Consider the following 10,686-nt stretch of genomic DNA (forward strand, 5'->3'; position numbering starts at 1 on the left):
GAACTTCTCAGACAGGGACACAAGCTATCCCAGTGCTTCTCCCCACCTACCCCCAGGGAGCTTGTTGCTACAAGGAGGCCTCGTCATTTCCAGGGCAAACTTGGGGAGGATATGGAGCCTCCTGAAAAAAGCCAGCTCATTTGAGACGTGTCCAGGCAGAGTCTGAGACACAGCCAGGCCATCAGCCCAGATCAATCACCTAAGTAGAACACGTTGCTAAGAAATTGGGACATCCTCCTGTTCTCAATACTGCATTAAGAAGCCTGTATGAGCTGTTGTTCCCTTGTTAACCTCTGGAGCCCACTTAGCACCTCAGTCTCTTCTCTCCAGACACTGTGGTGTGAGAACTTGAGATAGAAGAGTTTGGGTTTCAGATACAACTAATTCCTCTCAGGCTTTTGGCTCCTGCAGCCTTCATGCTTCCCATGCATGGCCAAGCTTTAGGTACAGAATGGACGCTCTCCGTTTCTTAGGCTCTCTGGGGTTGGAGTTCAGAAAAAAAGCTCTGCATCTGCCTTTGAGAAAGAGAAATACCTTGTGCTCTGATAGGATTCTTCATAAGCTTCTTTCCAGAGGTCAGTATAAATGGCCGCCCCTTTCCTTCATTTTATTAAAGGCATTAGCTGGGGTGCCTGGGTGGCTCAGTTGGTTGAACCTCCGTCCAACTCTTGATAATCGATTCAGGTCATGATGTGGGGTCATGAGATCAAACCCTGTGTCGGGATCCTCTCTCTCCCTCTGCCCCTCTCCTGCCTTGTGTGCACTCGCTCTCACTCTCTCTCAAATGAAAATAAGTGCATTGGCTGATATATATTATTAGAACACCTACTATGTGCTAGACACTGGAGATTCAGTGGCAAGTAAATAGGATAAAATTGGTCCCTGCCTTCACGGAGCTTATATTTCTCAAATATAAGTCTGTCCTCAAGACAGACACTAAACAAATATTAACCTCCTAAATAACATACATCATCTCAGTTTTGACAAGGGCTATGAAAGGAAAGAACAAGGTGCTGTAAGGACAGACAACAGGTGCAGTAGCCTAGCTTGGGGGTTTTCTTTAAAGAAAACGATGTTTAAGCTGACATCTAAAGGAAGGGTTAGCTAAGCAGACGGTTTGGGTTTGCGAGAATGGTTTGGGGAAAGGATACACAGCACATTCTACCCAGAGGGCAGGTTTGAGGCGAGGTAGGAACCTGGACCTTATTTTGAGGCCGTCACTGAAGACCACTGAATCCAGGAGTGAGGTGTGGGGAGCAACATGATTAAATTTAAACATCACTTGCTGGGGCGCCTGGGTGGCTCAGTCGGCTAAGCATCTGACTTTGGCTCAGGTCATGACCTCACGGTTCATGGGTTTGAGCCCCGTGTCGGGCTCTGTGCTGACAGCTCAGAGCCTAAAGCCTGTGTGGATTCTGTCTCTCCCTCTGTGCCCCTGTTCTGCTCGCACTCTGTCTCTATCTCTCAAAAATAATAAATAAACATTTAAAAAAAAAAAAAAAAAACTTGCTCCTAAGTGGAGAGTGGATTATGGATTTTGAGGACCTGTTAGGAAACCTTATTTTAGTCCAGACAAGAAATGAGGAAGACCTATAATAGGGTGATAACTGAAAATGTAGAGAAGTGAATGGATCCAAGGACTTTCCAGAGCTACAATAAGCATAGTTTGGTGCCTGATCAGATGTGGGAGAAGAGGACGTGATTAAGGAGGGTTCCTACTTTGCTGGCTGGAACGACCGATAGAGCGGGGGGTGCTATTTTTTTAAAAGAACAGGAGCGCTGCTAACAGGCTTTGGCATGAGAGCAGGGCCCTGCCCTGTGGCCCAGGCTTAGGATGTGTCTCTCCTGCAGATAACTCTGGGTATTTGGGGCTGTGAGGCCAGAAGAGATGGACCCCTGAGCTTAGGACCGAGGTGCTAACAATAGCTGTAAGAAGATGCCTATTTTTCTCATTTTCTTTCCTCCAAAGTCTTTAAAGAAAGCTCTTTATCATTTTCACATCTCTGGGAAAGCAAGACCCATTTTCCCTTCTGTGTAGCTGGAGGCCCCAAAGCTTGTATAGCTAAAGGCCTAGTGGTTTCAAAGCTTGTATAGCTAAAGGCCCTAGTGGTTTAGTTGATTCTGCCCTGAATCACTCAGCTCAGGCATAGCCAAGGATGGGAGGTACATGAAGTGAGGCTCCATTTTCATTGCCTGACTAACAGCAAAAAGACAGTTCTTATAAGCTGTGGGCTCCTACTGTCTACCCATCTGTGCACCTAGAAACCTGTACTGAATGAAGTAACTAGAGTTGCTCTGTGGGATGAGATTGTAAGGGAGGCAGCCTGGCCGAATGGGAGGCCAAGAAGCCCCCTGATAGGGTAGCTTCATGTCTCTTAATTTTCTACTTGTGTCTTTGCAGCGATCAGAGGACTCCGGAAACCAAGAGAGCTGCCTGCTGTGTCAAGGCTGGCCTGAGGGCATTTGCTGAGCACAGAGAAACCCAGGAGAGATCACCAGTCTTTACCCACTCCACCTCTTGATCTGTCTGATTTGCCCACAGAAAGCCAGCCAGGATCCCCTAAGAGAGTCTGTAGGCTCAGAATGGAGTCCTCAGGGCTGCAGGGAACTGTGATGCTAACAAACCTGCTTAGGACTTTAAAGAGCTGAAGGGCACTAACAGTATCCCAAGCACAGCTTCCTAGATCTGAATAAACTGGTCACTCCCACTGTGTCCGTTCCCAGATTGCCTGCTTCCCCCTTAGCCTCCAGCAAAACTGGATGGAATCACCTGTTTCCCGCCATACCACACCTGCGCTATGGGTGCCAGCCTGGGAGCCCTCTGGAGGTCCCCAAGGCTGGTTGTCACCTCTGTTACAGTCTGAGGAAAGCCAAGTGAGAAGGTTCATTTACTTTGAGCAAGTTATTTAACTTCTGAGCCTGTTTTTCTCTTCATTGCTGATTACTAACCTTGTCCAAAAGGCTTTTAAAAGGCAGGGCTTTTCCTACTTCACTTCTGTACTGTCTAGCCCTTCCCCGACACGTCTCTGGCACCGAGGAGCTCAATAAAGTTTGGTCAAGTGAAGAATGGTCCCACTCTGGTAGCTTCTGTCAGCTCTGGGAGAGAGCCAAGGCATCTTGTCTAGCTCCCGCTCTTCCTCCAGCTATATTGAGCTAGCTCTTTGGCCTAACACTTGCTCTTGAAGGATTGGAAAGTCAGCCTTTGATAGCCTTCTAGTTTCCAGTGCCTGTGTCTAGGCTGATTTTATCCTGAGCTACCTCAGAAGTTAGGGACCTCTAATACTACATTCTTCCTTTAATAAAATAACTCTTACGGTCATTTATCCTAACAAAGGAACTAGGAAGAGGGCTGGGTTTGGAAAGAGAGACTGTCTGCATTTTAATTGCCTAGGACATTCTAATGAGCTTGGATTTGTTCGTAGCAGGAAACAGACATTGAAATCAGTTGACTTACTTTGGGCAACTTATTAAACCTCTGAGCCCAGTTTTCTATTCATTATTGATTACTATAAATAAGAGCTAATAACTTATTAAGTGCTTAGACTGTACCAGGCACCATGTCAAGTATTTATATGCACAATTTCACTTAATCCTCCGATCCATTATACTCATTTTACAGATGAGGAAACAGAAGCTCACAGATAAATAACTTGGGTAAGGCTAAGAAAAAGGAGCTGTCAGACTTCATAGTCCCTGCTTTTCACCTGTTTGTACCTCTTAACCACCACAAGTACCTTGAAACAGTAAAGCATTGTGTTTGTGGGAGACATTTGTATAGGGCAACCAACCTTATCCAGGTTTACCTAAGACTGAGAAGGTTCCTGGGATATTAGACTTTTAGTGCCCAAACAAGGAAAGTCCCAGGCAAACCAAGATGAGTTTGTCAACTTAGGTTTGCATTGAGACACCGTCCAGAGCTGGCCACTGAGGCTGCATTTTCCTTGGCTTCTGGGTCTCTTAGGCGTCACCTTGTGGCTAGAGTTCCTTTATCTAGCATTTGAGGACTTGTTTCAGTTCAGCAGGCAGAGGAGGAGTTTGGGGCAGGGAGTTAGGGATTCACTTGGCATCTGAATGATAAATGGAGGCACAGAGCCTGGGTCACTATCTGAAAAGCCAGCACCAGGTTCCTAGGAAGCCATGCCCTCAACACCCACCCACCCCCCACCCCCCCCCCCCCCGCCCCCGACACAGGATGTCTACTTGGGAGCCGTGGAATTACAGTAAAGCTCACAAGAGCTAAAGCCAAATCCTACATTCAAATCCTAGCTCATCACTTGCAGTGTATTTTTCTGGGCCTGTTTACTCCTAAAAGGATAGTAATCCCTGTCCACTGAGTGGGCTCTGAGAAGCAAATGGAATGTGTGTGAAATACCTAACATGGGGGTCTATGCATAATACTGCTCAACACTTAAGTTTCCTTCCTCCTTTTTCCTGGCTTGTGATTCTTACCAGAGTCCTGTCACCTGTCACGTCTGTCACATACAGCCTCCTCCCATTACCACTTGCAGCCCTAGGGATCTTCCTTTGAGAGCCCTGACCTAGTGGCCTTGGCCCACCCACCCAGCTGCCCTTCATGTCAGTCACTTGCCCTGCAAGCAGAGAAGGGATGACATCAGCCTTCCTCCCTTCCCCCAGATGAAGCCTCTGAACTGTTTTCAGCCATAAATATTTTAGCTGGGCCTTTCTCTGGCTGTTGCCAGGGTGATGGGCTCTCAGGGGACTGGGGTGGGAGTGTGGAGGCAGGGCTGGCAGCCTGGGGCCTCGCAGCGGAGCTGGCCCTGGAGGGGCGGGTATGAAGTCTGGCCAAGAGCCAGTGCTTGCTACAGCAGTTCTGAAGGCTATGGCTCTGTCTGCCTGCCTTCCCTTTCCTGGGCCCCTCCAAGCTGCTCCTACTGCTTCCAGGCCCAGCTCTGCCCTTGAGAGCTACGTGATCTTGAGTAAATTGCTAAGTGTCTCTGGGCCTTCGTTTTAACATCCGTAACAGAAAAGTCCTTGCTTAACTCTCTGCAGGTTAAGTGGAGAAGACAAAGAAAAGGAGGTTTTATGAAAATCCTATGAAATATGAGGTTAGTTGTGATTGGAGAAGCTAGGCCTCTCTTGATAGACCTTAACAGCTGGAGTCCCAGAGCAGTGTGGATGCCACTCGGAAGACTGTTAGGGCAGGGGTGCCTGGGTGGCTTAGTCGGTTGAGCATCTGACTTCGGCTCAGGTCATGATCTCAGGTTCGTGAGTTCAAGCCCCGCGTCCAGCTCTGTGCTGACAGCTTGAAGCCTGGAGCCTGCTTCGGATTCTGTGTCTCCCTCTCTCCCTGCCCCTAACCCACTCGCATTCTGTCTCTGTCTCTGTCAAAAAGAAATAAACATTAAAGGCTGTCAGGGCACTGCCTCTCCTCCACTTCCTCACACTGTAGCTCCAGCTCCTTTTCTAAGGTTCCCAGGTCTAGCTGGGCTACCTGGCCTGCACGAGGTGTTCTAAGAAGGAGTTGGGCCCAGTGACTTAGGAGGAAAGTTGGTGAAAGCCTTTTTTTGTTTGAGATATAGATGCTCAGACCCCCAGGTGAGATTAGGCCCTCATCCTCTACCCCGTGCTTACATCTGGCCAGCTGCTGAACTCTAGGTTGTGGATCGATCTTGTGATTGGTCTAAAGAAGAAAAGAGCCAGAGAGGGGGCACCTAGATCCATGGCCCATTCGTACCATTAAGCAGCTCTGGATAGGGTGCAGGATTCCACATGCCCTGCCCAACGGGCCCCACCACAATTTTCCTGTTGAGTCCGGGGCTCTGATTCCTTTGTGCCAAGCTCCCCCTGGTGGTTAACAGGTGCATTGCAGTGAAATAAGCTCCCAATAGGCTAAATTGCAGGCCACCTGAGAGGTGGAATAGTTTGCTTTACACCAAGGAGAAAAGAATCCTTGTGCCCCACTCGTAATGACAATCGTTCCATTCCTTATATAGGATGTCTCCCCTACATGTTTGCTTATGTCATTAATCATCACAACAATTCAATGACAGGAATCATCCTAATTTTACAGAAGAAACAGGCTTAGAAAAATATAATCAAGTCCAAACTCTTCACTGTATGTAGTTTTCAAGAACCTAACCTATTTTTCCACCTCCATCTTCAGTTAGTCCCAAGCTGAAATGGACTTGCTCTTCTGGAACATAGCTTACCTCTGGGCCTTTGCTCGTGCTGTTCTCTGTATCACATTGCACGCCCCCCCCCCACCCCCTCCAAGTGCATTACCTACCAAAATCCTATTCATTTTTGAAAACCTAAACAAGAAATACAGTATTGTCGGGAGCCTGATGGCTCAGCCCGTTGAGCATCTGACTCTTAATTTCAGCTCAGGTCATGATCACAGGGTCATGGGATCAAGTTCTGTATCAGGCTCTGTGCTGAGCATGGAGCTTGCTTGAGATTCTCTCTCTCTCTCTCTCTCTCTCTCTCTCTCTCTCTCTCTTTCTCTCTTTCTCCGCCCCTCTCCTCTTCCCTACTCATGCTCTCTCTCTAAAATAATTTTTAAAAGAAATGCAGTATTTTCTAAAGCTTGCATTTATTATCTTTGTAATACTATAAGACATGGGAAAGCAAATGTCTGGATGAGTACAGGTGCATGAGTAGCCCTGAGATGTGGAATGTTCGATGGAGAGACTAACATATACATGGAAGTAAGAGTGGCTCAGGAAATTAGAAGAACACGAAGACACATGGATTCTCTTTTGGAGCTTGTAATAAAAATCAGATGTAAGTATTCTTGCTGGCAGAAGAGAGAGCAAGTTCCTGGGAAACTGGGAGAGCTACAGGTGATATTTCTTCAAAGTCTTCACTCAAATTCACATTACTTTCCTTTGTACTTCATAATAGATCCGTGTTATAATAATAGTAACTAATACTTAAATAGCACTTACTGTCCACCACGCGTTGTTCTAAGTACTTTACACAGACTAATCTTCATTATAATCTCAGAAGATAGGTACTAAGACTACCCTCATTTTTACACTGAAAAAACTGAGGCACAGAGAGGTTAAGTAACTTCCTAAGGTCATGCAGCTCAGAAGTGGTGGAGCCAGGATTTGATTCTAAACTACAGCAGAGAAGGTGCTCTGAATAACTACACTTTGATATTGAAAACACTGCCTCACGTTTCCATGAATAAAACTGATACTCCAGAAAGCAGTATTGTGTTTTATCCTGTGGTTGCACACCCCCACTGGGTACCACTAGAGGTCTGCATAGTCCAGGTAGAAAACTACTGATCCAGAGGACAGAATCGCCAGCCATGGCCCCAAAATAACGTGACCAAGGAAGAGATCCCAACTCTAGAGACTCAATGACACAGGACTGGCCTAGAGCCAGTGACATTTCCTCAAGAACCGAGACTCCTGGAGGAGCCAATAGAGAACAAGTTATTAGGAAATGAAGATGCAAAGAAGGGAAGCAAGGGCTTCAGGGTCACAAAACAGCTGAGACACGTGGCCACAGATCTGGAAAACAAGAACCTAACCAACATCCTGCCATCTTATGATTCTTTCCCCCAGGGATCCTATAGGAGGCAGATGTGAAAAGACTAGGACCCTAGATGTTTCTGCTAGATGCTGGGATCGAAGTGTACGTTGTTCTGGATTATTTCAGTTGCAGTTGCCAGACCCCAAACACAAACTGGCTTTTTATAATAGAAAAGTCCATAAAGGATTCAGATATGGCTGGACCCAGGGGTTCAAATGATGCTATCAAGACATTGTCAACTGATTTTTTTTTACTTTTCTGTGTTTCCTTCATTGCCTGAGTTCTCCCTCCCTAAAAGGTGGCAACGTAGCCACCAGAAGCTCCAAGTTCATATCCTATTGCTTTGACATCCCTGGGGGGCAGGGGAAGGAAGTATTTCCCAGTTGTTCTAGCAAAAGTCCTAGGATAGCATCTCATTTGGCCTGAGTAGAGTCACGAATCACCCCTGCTCCAAAATTGGTCACTGTAGCCTGGAGTGGCAGGATGGAATGAATGCTTTGATTCACCAGGCAGGGTTATCTGCCCACCCTGAACCTGCAGAGTAAGGCAGCCCCACCAGACCACATGGACTGAGAGCGTGGGAGGGAGGGTCGTTTCGCAAGGGAAAATCAAAGTGTTTTAAACAGAAGGAGAATGGATGTTGGGCAGGCAAAATCAACAGACAGCTGATACAAGGTGGGCAGGAGACACGGGTAATGGGTTGCATGCAGAGCAGCCCACTTGAATGGCCTTCCCCTCTTACACTGGGTTACTGGGTCGTACGAATGCCCTCAAATCAATTAAGCAAACATTTCCTGAGCATTTGCCATGTACAAGGTCCAGCGCCCTTCCACGTAATAGACGGATAGCAAGACCTGCCCCTGCCACCAGCCCCAGTAAGGCAATTACTGTTACGCTCCCTCCCATAGGAACATAACAGACAAACTCTTACTCATCTCTCAGAAACCAGCTCTGATGTCATCTTTCAAGAAGCCTTCTCTTGACTACCTCCCCTGTCACACTCAGTCACCTTCCCTCCACCTCTGAACTTGGTACATACTGCTATTGTTGTCACACTGTGCCATAATTTATTGATTCTTCTGTCTTTCCCAAGGATGAGCGGCACTTCTGTATCCCTAGTGCCCACCGTATAATAGATGTTCAAAAACATTTTTTGACATGAGTTAAAGTGAGTTCCCAGGAATGGCTCAGCTTCAGTCTTTTATGGACCATTCCTGAAACCACTTAGCTTCCCTTCCCAACTGGCTTTCCTTTTAAGAACCAGTTTGCTACTACCTGAATTCAACTGAACTGATACACATTTGAATGCCTATCAGGTGGGAGGTAGTTTAGGCTTTGGCAGTTCAGAAATTAACAAGATACATTTCAAACTCAGCACTCTAAAGAGATCAGAACCAGCTCTACTATCAGAATTTCTTTGGCCGAAGAAAGAAATCTCACTGATTCCTACTCTACTTTGTGAGCTGGTCATTCTCCCTCTCTTGGCCTCTTTTCCCCCAGATGGGAAGGCCTGACTTGGTGTAAAATTTGTAATTTAATAGATATCTATGAGTTGAATCAAACCACGTTTCCATTTTGCCTAGACTAAAACCCTTGGAGCAATAGGGGGCGCCTGAGTGTCTCAGTCACCAACTTCTGCTCAGGTTATGATCTCCTGGTTCGTGTGCTGACGGCTCAGAGCTTGGAGCCTGCTTCGGATTCTCTGTCTCCCTCTCTCTCTCTGCCCCTCCCCCCCCCCGTCTCGAAAATAAATAAACATTAAAATAAATCAGTAAAAATGTTGGAGTAATACTTGATCTTCTCTTTCTTCCACACACCTATCCAATCTGTCCACAAATCCTGCTCACTTTACCTTCAAATCCAGAATCCAACATGTCTCACTCCCTCACTCAATCTGGTACAATCCATCAACATCTCTTGCTAATATCATTGCCCTATCTCTATCTGTTCTCCCTGCTTCCACCCTTGTGCCCCTACAGTCTATTCTCACACAGCAGCCAGAGTGATTCTTTAAAAATGTAAGTTCAGAGTTGCCTGGGTGGCTCTGTCGGTTGAGTGTCTGACTTCGGCTCGGGTCATGATCTCATGGTTCGTGGGTTCGAGCCCCATGTCGGGCTCTGTGCTGACAGCTCAGAGCCTGGAGCCTGCTTCAGATTCTGTGTCTCCCTCTCTCTCTGCCCCAACCCTGCTCATACTCTGTCTCTCTCAAAAATAAATAAACATTAAAAAAAATTTTTTTAATGTAAGTTCAGAGGAGCCTGGGTGGCTCAGTCAGTTAAGCATCCGACACTCAATTTCAGCTCAATTCATCCACGATCTCACCATTCTTGAGATCAAGTCCTGTGTGGGGCTCTGTGCTGACAGCACGGAGCCTGCTTGGGATTTGCTCTCTTCCTCTCTCTGCTTCTCCCCTACACGTGCACACACGCACCCTCATGCTCTCTCTCAAAATAAACTTAAAAAACAAAATGTAAGTTCAAACCCTCCATCTTCCCCATCCCATTCAGAGTAAGTAAGAGCCCTATAGTGTCCATCCCTTCTCACATCCCACTCTCATGTCTATTTCAGCCAAGCCAAACTGACCTTGCCATTTCTTAAATTAAAAAAAAAAATTTAATTTATTTTTGAGACAGAGAGAGACAGAGTGTGAGCAGGGGAGGGGCAGAAAGGGAGACAGAATCCGAAGCAGGCTCCAGGCTCTGAGCTGTCAGCACAGAGCCCGATGCAGGGCTCAAACCCACAGACTGTGGGATCACGATCTGAACCGAAGCCAGATGCTCAACCAACTGAGCCACCCAGGTGCCCCTGACCTTGCCGTTTCTTAAACACATTAGCTGGGTTCATACCTGATTTTTTTTTTCCCTCTGCCCCGAACACGTTTTCTCTGGATATCTACATGACTAACTCACTCATTTCCTTCAAGTGTTTGGTCAAAAGTCACTTTCACAGTGAAGCCTACTCTGACTGTCCTGTTTAAAATTGCAACCTCCCATACCCCTCTCCTGTTTACCCCCACAATTTTTCCCTCCTGATATACTACCAAATTTACTAATTTTATGTCCATCTCCTCCCAGTTAACTGTAAGTATGAATATCAAATATCTACTAATTCATTCAATTAATTGAATATTGATGTCTATTAAGTGCCAAGCACTGTGCTAAGCCATGGAGCTACCAGGTG

At 46.5% G+C, this 10,686-nt stretch overlaps 1 protein-coding gene across 1 annotated transcript in view; it reads left to right on the forward strand.

Annotated features, from left to right (window-relative positions):
• Positions 1-4,139, forward strand: part of KHDRBS1 (KH RNA binding domain containing, signal transduction associated 1) — a 38,955-nt gene extending 34,816 nt beyond the window's left edge. The window contains exon 11 of the transcript XR_003420304.2: positions 2,402-4,139. The gene's annotated coding sequence lies outside the window, so the exon portion shown is untranslated. The remainder of the gene's footprint in view (positions 1-2,401) is intronic.
• Positions 4,140-10,686: the final 6,547 nt, after the last annotated feature.

Source organism: Acinonyx jubatus, chromosome C1, assembly GCF_027475565.1.
Source record: "Acinonyx jubatus isolate Ajub_Pintada_27869175 chromosome C1, VMU_Ajub_asm_v1.0, whole genome shotgun sequence".
In the NCBI taxonomy this organism is placed as follows: domain Eukaryota; kingdom Metazoa; phylum Chordata; class Mammalia; order Carnivora; family Felidae; genus Acinonyx; species Acinonyx jubatus.